Below are 16,466 nucleotides of genomic sequence, written 5' to 3'. Positions count from 1 at the left end.
ATTGTCTACAACGTCGTTTTCACATCAACAGCGCTGTAGACAATCAGTGAGCTCAAACTGGAGCTAGTGGACCAGAGTTTTCGTTTTAGCACTCAAGTGTATAAATCAGACGTGTGCTGTCTGATTTTGACCGGACAGCACACTGACTAGTGTTACTCAATACATGGAAGGGAGACTTGGAGTTGATATGAAATTAGTCCATATGTCCAAATTGGTTGAGCCAAAACACATGAGGCAGGAGGGTGCGCATCCAAGCTAGTAAGCGTAGCAATCACAGAAAGAAGAAAAATTATGGCACTCCAAAAGTAGAAAACTAAAAAAGGTTTATTTTGGCAAATCAAGCCATATTAAAAACAAGAAGCCTGACGCCTTTCGAGTGTGTCAAATGCACTCTTAGTCATTTGACGCACTCAAAACGCGTCAGACTTCTTGTTTTCAATATGGCTTGATTTGCCAAAATAAACCTTTTTATTTTTCTACTTTTGGAGTGCCGTCATTTTTCTTCTTTCTGTAACGTTATTCAATATGGCTGTTCAGATGAACGATTTTCCTCTTGGTTCAACTATTCGTGAGTAAGAAATTGCAGAATGCACTTTTGGATGAGGCTCACCCATTCAATTCTTTGTGTGTATAAAAATAAAAATTGGATCCCACATAGAACATCTGTATTTACGGATACATTTCTACTATACACCTAGGGAACTTTATTTGCTCATGTCCATTTTTTAACGTAGATGTATGAAGATGGATCGTACACTGATGGCACATGGACGTCACATAAACATTACACGGACGTCACACAGACGTAAAAAAAAAATAGACACGGATGAAAAACTAAGGAAAATTAGATGAAAATCATCCAAGTTTTCTGGATCAAACTATGCGTGTTTCCACTGCGTAAACCCACTAAAAACACAAATAATCCACACTTGACTGAATCAATAAAGTTTTGACGAAGCCATGTACCATAAAGTATCAAAGGTTATATCTGTTTAACACAGTCGACACCTGCCCTGTGTGGAGCAGACTCGGCTCCTGAGCCCAATTCATACTCCTGCACCCCCAGCAGGACATATTGTTACGTCTTGTTGAACAAAGGGTTTTAATGGTCTCACATATCCAAGGTTCAAACTCAAGTGAGTAAAGAGTAAAGGTCCCGTTACATTTAGCGATGCACCAGCGATCCCGACAATGATACGACCTGGTCAGGATCGCTGGTGCATCGCTAAATGGTCGCTAGTGAGCTGCCAAACAGGCAGATCTCACCAGCGATGCAGCAGCGGTCGGCGGTCGTCACTTACCTGTCACACGCAGCGAGGGTGACGTCTTCCGCCCGCGTCCATGGAGTCGCTCGTTGGCACCAGCAGGAAGCCGACAACGAGAAATGGACCAGGCCGATCTCGTGCGATCCGCAATATCCAGCGGGGAGCCGGGTCGGAGGTAAGTGTCACATGTAGCGAGATCGCTAGCGATATCGCTGTTGCGTCACAAAATCGGTGATGCTTTAGCGATATCGCTAGCGATCACGCTATGTGTGAAGGGGGCTTAAGATCAGCAAGTCAAGAGGAAGTATCTAAATCATCAGTGTTGGATGAGGATGAGGTGAAGTAAATAAGCTACGTATCTATTATACAAAGTCCTATTATATAGAGGTATGGGTCTAATGGAGGTCATCCACCTGCCATGAAGCCGTAATTATTCGTCCTTTAATGACGAGGGAATTTTTCATTTTTGCGCTTTTATTTTCTATTTCGCCTTCTTCAAAGAGCCATAACTTTTTTTTTTATTGCAGAACAAGCTGTAATTTTGAACGACACCATTCATTCTACTATACAAGGTACAAAAAAAAACAGGAAAAAAATCAAAGTGGGATGAAATGGTGAAAAAAGGGCAATTCTGCAATGTTTTTTGGGGATTTGTTTTTATGGCATTCACCGTGCGGTATAAAGGACCTGGAAGTATGATTGTCCAGGTGAACACCAAACTTGTGCTTATTTTTTTTCAATTTAAGTGATGAAAAGAAAATCCAATATGCAAATTGCCTCTTCAGAGAGAAAGATGACTTTTACTCCACAGCGCCACCTATTGGTAGTAGCGATCCTACAAGTCACAATCAACCCTTTAACGAGTCTTGTAATATGACTTAGCATAAAGGGTTGATTGTGACTTGTAGGATCGCTACTACCAATAGGTGGCGCTGTAGAGTAAAAGTCCTGCATATTAAATTTCCCAGAGGAGCATTGCATGGCGAATAAGCCTCCTTACCTTGACAAGCCAGAGCTGGTATGTCACTCTCCACAAGGAGAAACCTTACCCCTTAGACCTCAGAAAAGAAAATCCAGAATTTTAGGAAAAAATCTATTTTGCTTTGTTGTGCCTTTTTTTGAGATCCGTAATGTTTTTATTTTTCCGTTGATGGAGCTGAATAAGGGCTTGCTTTTTGTGTGGTGAGACAATGTTTTTTAACACCAATTTGGGGTATGTGCAACATTTTGATCACTTTTTATTGCATCTCTTAGGGAGGTAAGCTGACCAGAAAAATATATTATTTTGGTGTTTGAATTTTTTTCTCTTTGCTGTGTGTGGGATTATTTATTTCCTTATATTATTTTTAATGGGGGTGATCTAAATTTTATATATTTTTTTTCTATTTCCAAAACACGCTTTTTTTTTTTTTTTTACATTTTATTTAGTTCCTTTTGGGAACTTGACACTGCAGCCATCCGATCAATAATACAACATACTGAAATTCTGCAGTTTTGCAGTCTATAGTAAAAATCATGATCTTTTATTGAACTCTGCCTGAGGATGGGCATAACAGGAGTACCAAGATCACAGCAGCAGTGGGATTCAGATACCCACTGGCTGACATAGTATGCTAACCTATTGGTACCTCACAATCTCATTGTAGGGGGACTTTTTGGAGCTTGTGCACTTATGCATCAGCAGCTGCTCCATTTAAAGCACCAATCCACATTTTTTTTATTTAAGCCCTGGAGTGGTGTCAATATGTTCCCTGCCATTAGTCTTATACTTACCAGCTGCCATCTTCAACTGTTATCGATGCCATTCCAGTCGTCTTCTTTAGGTTCTGACCTTCCCAGATTACTCCCTCCAGTATTTCCTGGACGATCTGGAAGTCAATACTCAATGTAAATCTAGTATCACCAAGTATGACAAAAACACATGGTATACAAACTACTCAAAATTTACAAACCAGGTGTATATATGGATTACTGGAGCCTATCATCAATTACCACATAGAATCAACACAAAAACGATGATCACAAGGCCAATATTTCTATATCAAAAATACAATTTTATTACGGTATTAAACATATTTAAAATATATAATCCCAAAAGTTGAGAAAAATAGGGAAAATAGACAAACACACACACTGTCCACATATCACTTATAACAAGATGCACAGGTCCAAGCAAAAAAGGTGACCCTCATATGTTATAAAGGGGCTGCCAACAAAACATAACATCTCATAGAACAAGGTAAAAATACCATGGCAAAAAATTACCACCAGATCTCATACATATACAGCCACAGCCATATCTCAAAAGGTTAATACCCCCATTACCTCAGTATTCACTCAGACATGTATATGTATGTATAGACCGGCGCCACCTAGCTGTCAAACACCCATATACCCATAGCATTCACAATATAATGAAATAGTGCCCAATATACAATAAAGTAAAATTACCAGTGGGTATCAGCGGTATGAGGTGCCAATGCTGCCTGGAGCTGTGCGTCCGCCCCGACGCGTGTTTCGGACCTTCCTTTCTCAAAAGGCCTCTGTGTTTGTCTGTTTTCCCCATTTTTCTCAACTTTTGGCATTATGGATTTTAAATATGTTTCATAATAAAATTGTATTTTTGATATAGAAATATTGGCCTTGTGATCATCATTTTTGTGTTGTTTCTCAATGTAAATCTATCAGAGCCAGAATGAGGCCATAATGGGGCTCTCGTAAACTTATATTGAGAACTTGTGACCGTTACCTCTGACTTCTGGTCAGTAAGAAGTTGCAGCCACAAGATGGAGGACCGAGATTGGAGCAATGACGGGAAGAGCTGAAGACGGCGGGTGGTAAATATAATACTAGGGGCAGGGAACTTACATAAGTGGCACAGTGACCCAAATAAAGTATTCGAACATGCCAGAGATATTCTGTTAGCACCCGAGCATTCTCAGATATCACCTTATCCGAGGACGTTCCCTCATCACTACTAAGAACCTTATTAGATGCATTCAGGAGCAGCTTTAGGTCACTTCCATTTCCAAAACTTCCTATATGTTCTAGGACAGGGTTCCCCAACTCCAGTCCTCAAGGCCCACCAACAGATCATGTTTTCAGGATTTCCCTTGTATTATACAGGTGATGCAATTATCACCTGAGCAATACTAAGAAAATCCTGAAAACATGACCTGTTGGTGGACCTTGAGGACTGGAGTTGGGGAACCCTGTTCTAGGATATGGTAGTTGCTATGGCATGAGAAGAAGACTGGATAACTCTTTCCTGCCGAGCACCATTGCTCTGGTTATCAATAACTTTCAGTAACGAGAGGTCACCCTGAGTGTTAACGTCGGAGAACATCATTGACATATACTTTTATTAAAACTTTATTTAGTATCCGTTTTTGATACATTTCGAGCCTGTTTTTTCCTGTCAATTATGCAACATTACAAACTTAAATTATACAGCAGATGCTAAAGGAAATCTGGGTTATCTATCCCGAAGAATGAAATCTAAAAAAAAAACAGTATCTCTCTTTTTCCTGAGGAAGAGAAGCAGATTCATAGGAAGGAAATTGGCTGCCTGCCACCGTGTGTCATCCTGAATGAATCACCTCACAAGTTTGCCGTCATTATAAGTTTGAAGCGCTAAATTATTTATCAGTATTGCAGAGAATGCAATCATTTCAGCTCATCTGATGGCCCGATATAACGCATGTATTCCATTTACATAAAGCCCCGAGTCTATGTCACATATAATGGCTTTCTGGGGCCATTTGACGTTCTTGTGAATGAAAGATGTTGGAATACTAAAGCCAATTACAAAAAATGCTCCCTGTAGACTCTGAGCCGAGGAGTCTCCATGGCTGTGAAAGGGAGTCTAGAGATTTATATGTATAAGTAAAATTGTAAGTGTGTTCTAATAGATAAATATGTCATTTCTGGATAGTATCTGCAGAGGGATTTGCGTAATTGAACATTTTGAGATGTAGTAGGAGTAGAAAATTGGAAGGAAAAAATGACTTCAAAACATCATTATTGGGTAAAGGCTGCAGACATGGCCATTATATAGTTTAGGCTAATAAGAGGAAAGTCCATCACTGGCATTATATTGCCACCTTGACATTTTGGGGTTACCGGTTTTAGGTTTTACCTCTTGGACATCAATCAGATTCCCTAAGTCGACCATACATCCATGTTTATGAAGACAAGCAGATGCCAGACACTACCAGAACCGATTTTCTTGATGGAAACAGTAGATATGAAAAGCTAAAAAACCAATGGCCTTTCTTTTTTTTTGTGCGTGTATTGTGTCTGTTTTGTGCTGTTTTCTATGATGCTCATCCTTTCCTTAGTTTTCATACATTTGTTTATAACTGTATTGGATTCTAAAGGCTAATTGGAATATCTTTGACTAACCGAGCCAAATTGTTACAACTCCCCGAATAGTCCTTCATTTTTCTGAGATGTTGTGCAATTGTACTCGTATATCACCTTTTACTATCTCATTGCTTGCCCATGTGACTCATTTTTCCAGTGTTTTCTGTAAGTTTTGGATCTTCTCAGCCTCATCTCTTGATATTGCTCTGGGCCACAGTAGTCGGATTCCCAGAGATCGGAAAATTACCCCCTATCCAGTCGATAGGAGATAACTTTCAAAATTGAGAATACTCCTTTAAGCCAGGGTATAACAGACCCAAAACACAAAAGGTGTAAGTTATAATCACCAGTGCAGAATAAACTGATACAACCAATTGGATTTTGTCATTTTGTTCAAATGTTGGCATTAGGTTAAACGGATTTTCTAGAACTTACATTAATTTCAGAGGGAACTGAGCTGCAGTACCTGAGAACGACCACTACACAGTGCATGGAGCTGTGGCGTTTCGGCTCCAAACACGGATTGCTTCCTTCCGCCATGGAAGCTGCAAACAGATGATTGGTGAGGTGTAAGGTGTCGGACCTCCACCACTCTGATATTGATAAACTCTCTAACCCCCTTTAAAAGTGAATAACTTGGATGTTTTATGACCAACTCTTTGACTTTAGTCTTTTTCTGGACTAGTTTACATAAATCTTAAAGAGGACCATGCACCAAACTTTAGATGATGAACTGGACACACAATATAATAATGAAAACATAGAGAACACCAGAGAGTTTTTTAATCCTACTATCAACAATATGTTAAATATATTTGAAAAAAATTAATCAAAAGGCAAGCTTCCATAGGAAGTGCAATGTGTCTTTATTTAGTGTAACAACCAGAAAAACACTTTACGGTGCTAAAAAATAGCATATTAAGGAACAAGCTGGCAGCAATACAACTATACAGCCATGGAGGGCATAATAGAAAAATATATATAGACGTGCAGCTAAATAATCATTGGATTCTAAAGTGCATAGTGAAATATATACAGTTGTGGCCAAAAGTATTGACACCCCTGCAATTCTGTCAGATAATACTCAGTTTCTTCCTTAAAATGATTGCAAACACAAATTTTTTTTGTATTATTATCCTCATTTAATTTGTCTTAAATGAAAAAACACAAAAGAGAATGAAGCAAAAAGCAAAACATTGATCATTTCACACAAAACTCCAAAAATGGGCCAGACAAAAGTATTGGCACCCTCAGCCTAATACTTGGTTGCACAACCTTTAGCCAAAATAACTGCGAACAACCGCTTCCGGTAACCATCAATGAGTTTCTTACAATGCTCTGCTGGAATTTTAGACCATTCTTCTTTGGCAAACTGCTCCAGGTCCCTGATATTAGAAGTGTGCCTTCTCCAAACTGCCATTTTTAGATCTCTCCACAGGTGTTCTATGGGATTCAGGTCTGGACTCATTGCTGGCCACCTTAGAAGTCTCCAGTGCTTTCTCTCAAACCATTTTCTAGTGCTTTTTGAAGTGTGTTTTGGGTCATTGTCCTGCTGGAAGACCCATGACCTCTGAGGGAGACACAGCTTTCTCACATTGGGCCCTATATTATGCTGCAAAATTTGTTGGTAGTCTTCAGACTTCATAATGCCATGCACACGGTCAAGCAGTCCAGTGCCAGAGGCAGCAAAGCAACCCCAAAACATCAGGGAACATCCGCCATGTTTGCCTGTAGGGACCATGTTCTTTTCTTTGAATGCCTCTTTTTTTCTCCTGTAAACTCTATGTTGATGCCTTGGCCCAAAAAGCTCTACTTTTGTCTCATCTGACCAGAGAACATTCTTCCAAAACGTTTTAGGCTTTTTCAGGTAAGTTTTGGCAAACTCCAGCCTGGCTTTTTTATGTCTCGGGGTAAGAAGTGGGGTCTTCCTGGGTCTCCTACCATACAGTCCCTTTTCATTCAGACGCCGACGGATAGTACGGGTTGACACTGTTGTACCCTCGGACTGCAGGGCAGCTTGAACTTGTTTGGATGTTAGTCGAGGTTCTTTATCCAACATCCGCACAATCTTGCGTTGAAATCTCTTGTCAGTTTTTCTTTTCCGTCCACATCTAGGGAGGTTAGCTACAGTGCCATGGGCTTTAAACTTCTTGATGACACTGCGCACGGTAGACACAGGAACATTCAGGTCTTTGGAGATGGACTTGTAGCCTTGAGATTGCTCATGCTCCCTCACAATTTGGTTTCTCAAATCCTCTGACAGTTCTTTGGTCTTCTTTCTTTTCTCCATGCTCAATGTGGTACACACAAGGACACGGGACAGAGATTGAGTCAACTTTAATCCATGTCAACTGGCTGCAAGTGTGATTTAGCTATTGCCAACACCTGTTAGGTGCCACAGGTAAGTTACAGGTGCTGTTAATTACACAAATTAGAGAAGCATCACATGATTTTTCGAACAGTGCCAATACTTTTGTCCACCTTCTTTGCTATGTTTGGTGTGGAATTATATCCAATTTGGCTTTAGGACAATTCTTTTTGTGTTTTTTCATTTAAGACAAATTAAATGAAGATAATAATACCAAAGAATTTGTGTTTGCAATCATTTTCAGGAAGAAACTGAGTATTATCTGACAGAATTGCAGAGGTGTCTATACTTTTGGCCACAACTGTAGCGATATTCCGCACGATCCATCAGATGTAAACACAAAATACAGGCTAGAGTAAGGAGGATAGGAGGCTGGGAAATCTCATTTTGTAACATAGTATGTAACATAACGTGCCTTACTGATCAGAAAGATTCCGATATAATCACATGCATAAATTCCCCACCAGAAAGCAGTCAGTATGCAGCATTTCCACCATCAAATAATGGCCCCATATCAATCTTACCCATGCCTGAGCCCAGTCCAAGGCGCAAATGGGGCTGCCCGCTTGTTCCTTAATATGCTATTTTTTAGCACCGTAAAATGTTTTTCTGGTATTAATATGTATGTGATTGTTACACTAAATAAAGACACATTGCACATATATTTGAAAAAAATTAATCAAAAGGCAAGCTTCCATAGGAATATGGAAGCTTGCCTTTTGATTAATTTTTTTCAAATATATTTAACATATTGTTGATAGTAGGATTAAAAAAACTCTCTGGTGTTCTCTATGTTTTCGTAGTATTTTTGAGGGTATCCTGAAAGGTTGAGTATGTATATTGTAACCCAGTTGTTCCCATATGTTTACACAATGTAATAATGGCTGGAAAGTGGAATAAAACGTTTCTGTTTTGCTTTAACTTCGCCTCTGCGTTGCAGAGATATTAGCAATCAAAATACTGGCATCCAATGAGTTAAATTTAGTTATGTGTAAGTGGGTGATGTCCAGGGCCGGCTCCAGGTTTTCGTGGACCCCTGTCAAAAAAAAGTCTCAGTGGGCCCCTTTAACACATGCCACGATTCATGATGCACAGATATAGGTATAGGTAAATAACACAGAACCCGGCCTGTCCCCTCATCCTTCACATACGCAGACATGCACACACAGTACACAGACATGCACACATACAATACGCAGACATGCACACACAGTACACAGACATACACAACGCAGACATGCACACACAGTACACAGACATGCACACATACAGAATGCAGAGATGCACACATACGATACGCAGACATGCACACATACAATATGCAGACATGCACACATACAGAACGCAGACATGCACACATACAGAACGCAGACATGCACACATACAGAACGCAGACATGCACACATACAATACGCAGACATGCACACATACAATACGCAGACATGCACACATACAATACGCAGACATGCACACATACAGAACGCAGACATGCACACATACAATACGCAGACATGCACACATACGGAACGCAGACATGCACACATACAATACGCAGACATGCACACATACAGAACGCAGAGATGCACACATACGATACACAGACATGCACACATACGATACGCAGACATGCACACATACAATACGCAGACATGCACACATACAGAACGCAGACATGCACACATACAATATGCAGACATGCACACATACAATACGCAGACATGCACACATACAATACGCAGACATGCACACATACAATATGCAGACATATGAGACAAGAAATCTCAAGATGGAAGAGGCCAGGAGCCATTTGGTGAGCTGCATTTCTTGCTACATGTTCACAGACTTACCAGTGGAAAAGCCAAACTTCACATGCCACAAATGCAAGCTTGTGTCCCTGTTGGAGGAAAAGTTGCAAAATCTCGAAGAGAGGTTGGCTACGTTGAAGATCATTAAGGAAGGTGAAGAGTTCTTGGACAGAGCAGAATTATCTCTTCATGTTACAGAAAGAGAAGAAATTCGAAGTGCACCTGAAGAAACAGAGGAATGGAGACATGTGACCCAGAGAAGCAGGAGGATCAGGAGGCAGTCAGCACCCATACTGCTCAGGAACCAGTACCAGGCTCTCACGCAGGAAAATGATGAAGAAATACATCAGGATAAGACTTTGCCAACAAACAGCAACCTTGTACGCCTTCAGAGTCCTCCTGGATGGAGAAAGAAAAATGTTGTGAAGAAGAAACGGAGAGTGGTGGTCATGGGGGATTCCCTGTTGAGAGGAACAGAGGCCGCTATCTGCAGACCGGATATAACTTCAAGAGAAATGTGCTGTCTTCCAGGTGCAAAAATTAAAGATGTGTCTGACAGGATATCAGGACTCTTCAGACCTACAGATGACTACCCATTCCTGCTACTACATGTGGGGACAAATGACACCGCAAGAAACAACCTGGAAACCATCTGCAGAGACTTTGAAGACTTAGGCAAGAAAGTGAAAGAACTGGGAGCGCAGGTGGTCTTCTCTTCCATCCTCCCAGTGGATGGCCATGGAACAAGGAGGTGGAATAAGATTCTGCAGGTGAACAACTGGCTACGTCGATGGTGCCGTCAGCAACGATTTGGATTTCTGGATCACGGAGTGAACTACTTATACGATGGACTACTTGCTAGAGATGGGGTGCACCTTACGAAGACTGGAAAGCATGTATTTGGAAGTCGCCTTGCTACACTTGTAAGGAGAGCTTTAAACTAGAACAACATGGGAAGGGAAGCAAAAGACCAGAAAAAGCCATACACCTGACAAATGCTATTGAGAACTCTGCTAATAGAAGTGGAAAGGAAGAACAAAGACGAAAGAATCTAATTAATAAAAATATTGGAGAAAGAGAAACCAATCACAAACTAAAATGTTTCTATACTAATGCACAAAGCATGGGCAACAAACAAGGAGAATTGGAACTACTAACACAGGAAAAGAAATATGATGTCATTGGAATCACTGAAACTTGGTGGGACGATACACATGATTGGAATACAAGACTAGAAGGATACAACTTATTTGCAAGAAACAGACTTGATAAACGAGGAGGGGGTGTTGCATTGTATGTTAGAAACGCATATATCTGCACAGGGATTGAAGCTTCAGAGACTGGGAGTTCTGTGGAAACTGTTTGGGTAAGAATACAAGGACAGAACAATGGAAAGGACACCATTGTAGGCATTTACTACAGGCCGCCTGTGCAAGCTGAAGATATGGATGAACTCTTTATGCATCAAATGGCCAAGTTCTCCAAAAAATATGACATAGTTGTCATGGGAGATTTCAACTATCCAGACATTTGTTGGGAATCTCTCTCAGGCAAAACTAACAGGTCAAGGAAATTCTTATCCTCTCTTGCTGACAACTTTATCTTCCAAAAGGTAGGGGAGAAAACAAGGGGAACTGCTACCTTGGATCTAATCCTTATAAACAGGGAGGAAATGGTTGAGGAGGTAAAAGTGGCTGGAACCCTAGGAGGTAGCGACCATGCTATTTTAGAATTTTGGATAATTAGAGGCGGAAGACCTGTGAAGACTCAGACGTCAAGGTTAGATTTCAGAAAGGCAGATTTTAAGGGATTCAGAAAGATAATTGGAGGAATCCAATGGCTGGATATCCTTAAAGACAAAAATGTCCAGGAAGGATGGGAAATCTTGAAAAATGAAATTCTCAAAGCACAGTTGTTAACAATTCCGAAAAGAGGGAAGAATAGGAAGCATTTAAGGAAACCAGGATGGGTGAACACAGAACTTAAGCACATGCTAAAAAGGAAGAAAAAAATGTTTATAAAATGGAAAGAGGGAGGCATATCTAAAGAAGAATATAATGCTGTCTGCAGAATCTGCAGGGCACAAATCAGATTTTCTAAAGCTGAAAATGAATTGAGGCTTGCAAGAGATGTCAAAAGCAATAATAAAGGATTTTGGGGATATGTCAAAAGTAAAAGAAAAGTCAAAGATGCTATAGGATTTTTACAGGATGAAAATGATGAAATGGTAAGACAGGATGTTGAGAAGGCTGAACTTTTAAATTCCTATTTTGCATCTGTTTTCTCTCAGAAAGGAAATGTAACACCAACTGTTATTCACTGTCCTATTAAGGGAATAGAAGAATCCAGGATATCTATAAACAGAAAGATAGTGAGGAAACACTTAGCTAACCTAAATGAATTCAAGTCTCCAGGTCCAGATGAATTACACCCCAGAGTACTGAAGGAGATAGCAGAAGAAATTTCTGAACCACTCTCCATAATCTTTGAAAATTCTTGGAGAACAGGAGAAGTGCCAGAAGACTGGAGAAGAGCAAATGTTGTTCCTATCTTCAAAAAGGGGAAGAAGGTGGACCCAGGCAACTATAGGCCGGTGAGTCTGACTTCTATACCAGGAAAGATCTTTGAACAAATTATTAAACAACATGTAAGTCAATACCTGGATAAGAATGAAGTGATCAAACAGAGTCAGCATGGGTTTGTAACTAATAAGTCATGTCAGACTAACTTAATTTCCTTCTATGACGGTATCACTGATTGGGTGGATCAAGGAAATGCTGTAGATATAGTATATCTTGACTTCAGCAAAGCATTTGACAAAGTCTCTCATACAATCCTTATTGAAAAAATGACTAAGTATGGAATGGACAAGGCAACTGTTAGGTGGATTCATAACTGGCTTAGTGATCGGACCCAAAGAGTGGTCGTAAATGGCTGCACATCCAGTTGGAAGAATGTCTCAAGTGGGGTACCACAGGGCTCTGTCCTGGGCCCTGTATTGTTCAACATCTTTATCAACGATTTAGATGAAGGAATTGAGGGTAAACTGATTAAATTTGCTGATGACACAAAGCTAGGAGGGATAGCTAATACTAGAGAAGAGAGAGAGAGGATTCAAAAAGATTTAAATAAACTGGAGAAGTGGGCAGTAACTAACAGAATGGTTTTTAACAGGGAGAAATGCAAAGTACTACATCTGGGCAATAAAAATGAAAAAAGCATATATAGAATGGGAGGAATAGGGCAAAGTGACAGCACATGTGAAAAAGACTTGGGTATACTAATAGATCACAGACTGAATATGAGTCAACAGTGTGATGCAGCAGCAAAAAAGGCAAATGCAGTTCTAGGATGTATTAACAGAAGCATACAGTCTAGATCACGTGAAGTCATTATTTCCCTCTACTCCTCTTTGGTCAAACCTCATCTGGAATATTGTGTCCAGTTTTGGGCACCACATTTTAAAAAAGACATCAACAAACTGGAGCAAGTTCAGAAAAGAGCGACCAGAATGGTGACCGGTCTGCAAACCCTGTCTTATGAGGAAAGGTTGCAGGATTTGGGAATGTTTAGTTTGCAAAAGAGAAGACTGAGAGGAGACTTAATTGCTGTCTACAAATATCTAAAGGGCTGTCACATTGTAGAAGGCTCAACTTTATTCTCATTTGCACAAGGAAAGACTAGAAGCAATGGGATGAAACTGAATGGGAGGAGACACAGATTAGATATTAGAAAAAACTTTTTGACAGTTAGAGTGATCAATGAGTGGAACAGGCTGCCACGAGAAGTGGTGAGTTCTCCTTCAATGGAAGTCTTCAAACAGAGGCTGGACAGACATCTGACTGGGATGATTTAGCGAATCCTGCTTTGAGCAGGGGGTTGGACCAGATGGCCCAGGAGGTCCCTTCCAACTCTACGATTCTATGATTCTACATGCACACATACAATACGCAGACATGCACACATACAATACGCAGTCATGCACACATACGGAACACAGACATGCACACACAGTACACAGACATGCACACATACAATACGCAGACATGCACACATACGGAATGCAGAGATGCACACATACGATACGCAGACATGCACACATACAATACACAGACATGCACACATACAGAACGCAGACATGCACACATACAATACGCAGACATGCACACATACAGAACGCAGACATGCACACATACAACATGCAGACATGCACACATACAGTACGCAGGCATGCACACATAGAATATACAGACATGCACACATACAATATGCAGACTTGTACGCACAAATTACACAGACATGCACACATACAGTATGCAGACATGCACATATACAACATGCAGACATGCACACATTCAGTATGCAGGCATGCACACATATATAGAAATGCACACACACGTGCTTGCACACTGTACACAGATATGCACACATACAATATACAGACATGCACACACAGACACACACATACACAGGCATACGTACATATACATATTTGAATACAAATTCATAAAAATGCATATAAACAGACATAAATATATACACAGTCACACACTGATGTACATGGATATATACATCGTACAAGTACACACAACAACACATTAGAAATATTTTTAATATGGGGAAGCCGGCAACAAGCCTCGCTCACCGCTCACCTCCCTCGGCTGTCGAGCTCCCCTGGCATGCGGCTGCATCAAGCATGCTGCTTGATGACCGTCAGTTTCACAGGGTCGGCTCTGCGCCTTTAATTTTGTTCGTGTATCGGCCCATGCATGTCACTGCTAGCAGACACAACCACGGAGTGCACTGTGAACAGCCATGTCTGTGCAAGTGATGGCCATCAAGCAGCGCCAAAGAAGAAACAGGCGGCCATGCACAGCTTTGGACCCAGCTGAAAATAACTGTCGGCACGCCGCCACTAGCAAGTGACATGGACGGTGTACCTGATGTCAAGGAGGCCCCCCATTTGTCCATGGCCTCAGGTCTTGACTTGGTGCGCTGGGTCGTGAAGCTGGCCCTGGTGTTGTCGGATAGCAACTTATACAGGAGTAACAAGTATAGTGAAAACTATCTGATAACACCCACTTGTACATAAACAAAGTTAACTCATTATGTACCAAATACTTTCATTGCCAATAAACCTATATTAGAATCATTTTATTTTGCTCTGCAGCCCCAACTACATCATGTGTCCTCAGTTTCCCTAAAGTCTAGACACATAGGAATTCTCATTAATTATAATTTTATCATTTTAATTAATTTAATTACCGTAACTATAATAGAATTTTGCAAAGAGCATCAACCTTTACATCGCAAATGATGGAAGTCATTTTGAAGAAGAAGTTATTTAATATTCCAACTGAATAAATTGTTGTTAATAAATTTTATTTCGTGAAAATATTTATTTTTGCCTATGTGTCCAGACTTTAGAGACACCCTGAAGTTGAACATGAAAAATGTAATGAAAGATCCTCTTCAGTCCTCATTCTCACGTATGAGAAAAACGGACTGATTATTTTAATCAGACTCTGATCAGAGTTTGATTAGTGTGGTTCGAGTGTGATCAGTTTTTTCTCATATGTGGAAAAAAAAAAGCTTCTATAAATTGTCCTTTCTGACTGACCGTGAAAATCGAATATCATCCAGGTGTGGTCCAATTTTTTCAAGTACCCATAGACTTGCATTGACCCTAGTCCTACAACTGATTAGCAGTTTTCTGTCCATATACAATGTACACAGAAAGCTGATTTGAGCGGAGTTATACACAGCTCAGCATTCCGAACTCTGCTAGATCTCCATCAGAGAAAACTGTGATGTTATCACAACTGATGTACCAAGTAAACTAAGTGATACATCCCTAGAATCAGGATCTCTGCCCCTACATCATGCTACTTTTACATAACAAAAACTTGTTGATGGACTTGAAGTTGAGTATGTGCACCTCTGCTCCATTAAGGATGGGGCGCAGAGCCTCATTCCTGAGTTCCAGACCCCAATCGCAGGATCACTGGAGGTCCTAGTGATCAGACCTAAAATGATCAGCATTGAGTTGGGAGATTTCAGTTGAAACTAGAAGTTTACATACAGTATATAAAAAATATTACATACAGTATATAAAAAGATACATCTGCATGTTTTCTCAATATCTGACATGAAATCAGAATAAACGTTTCCCGTTTTGGGTCAATTAGGATTACCAAAATTATTAATATTTGCCAAATGCCAGAATGAGAGAGAGAGAATGTTTTAAGGCATTTTTATTACTTATTGCAAAGTCAAAACTTTACATGCATTTCATTAGTATTTGGTACCATTGCCCTTACACTGATTGACTTGGGTGAAACGTTTGGGATATCCTTCCACAAGCTTCTCACAATAGTTGGTCGGAATTTGGGTCCATTCCTCCTGACAAAACTGGTGTAACTGATCCAGGTTTGTAGGTCCTTGCTCGCACCGGCCTTTTCAGCTTTGCCTATACATTTTCAATAGGATTGAGATCAGGGCTTTGTGATGGCCACTCCAAAACATTGACTTTGTTATCCTTATGCCACTTTGTTACCACTTTGGTAGTATGCTTTGGGTCATTGTCCATTTGGAAGACCCATCTCCACCAAGCTTTAACTTCCTGGCTGATGTCTGGAGATATTTCTTCAGTATCACCACATA

At 40.3% G+C, this 16,466-nt stretch overlaps 1 protein-coding gene across 5 annotated transcripts in view; it reads left to right on the top strand.

The window, feature by feature from the left end:
• The window catches only part of ZNF385B (zinc finger protein 385B), an 837,627-nt gene that overhangs the window by 704,913 nt on the left and 116,248 nt on the right, over window positions 1-16,466 (top strand). The gene's annotated exons all lie outside the window — the stretch shown is intronic.

Source organism: Dendrobates tinctorius, unplaced genomic scaffold (assembly GCF_039654945.1).
Source record: "Dendrobates tinctorius isolate UK_male_01 unplaced genomic scaffold, ASM3965494v1 ptg000056l, whole genome shotgun sequence".
Lineage (NCBI taxonomy): Eukaryota > Metazoa > Chordata > Amphibia > Anura > Dendrobatidae > Dendrobates > Dendrobates tinctorius.
This window is presented reverse-complemented; position numbering and strand designations above follow the sequence as displayed.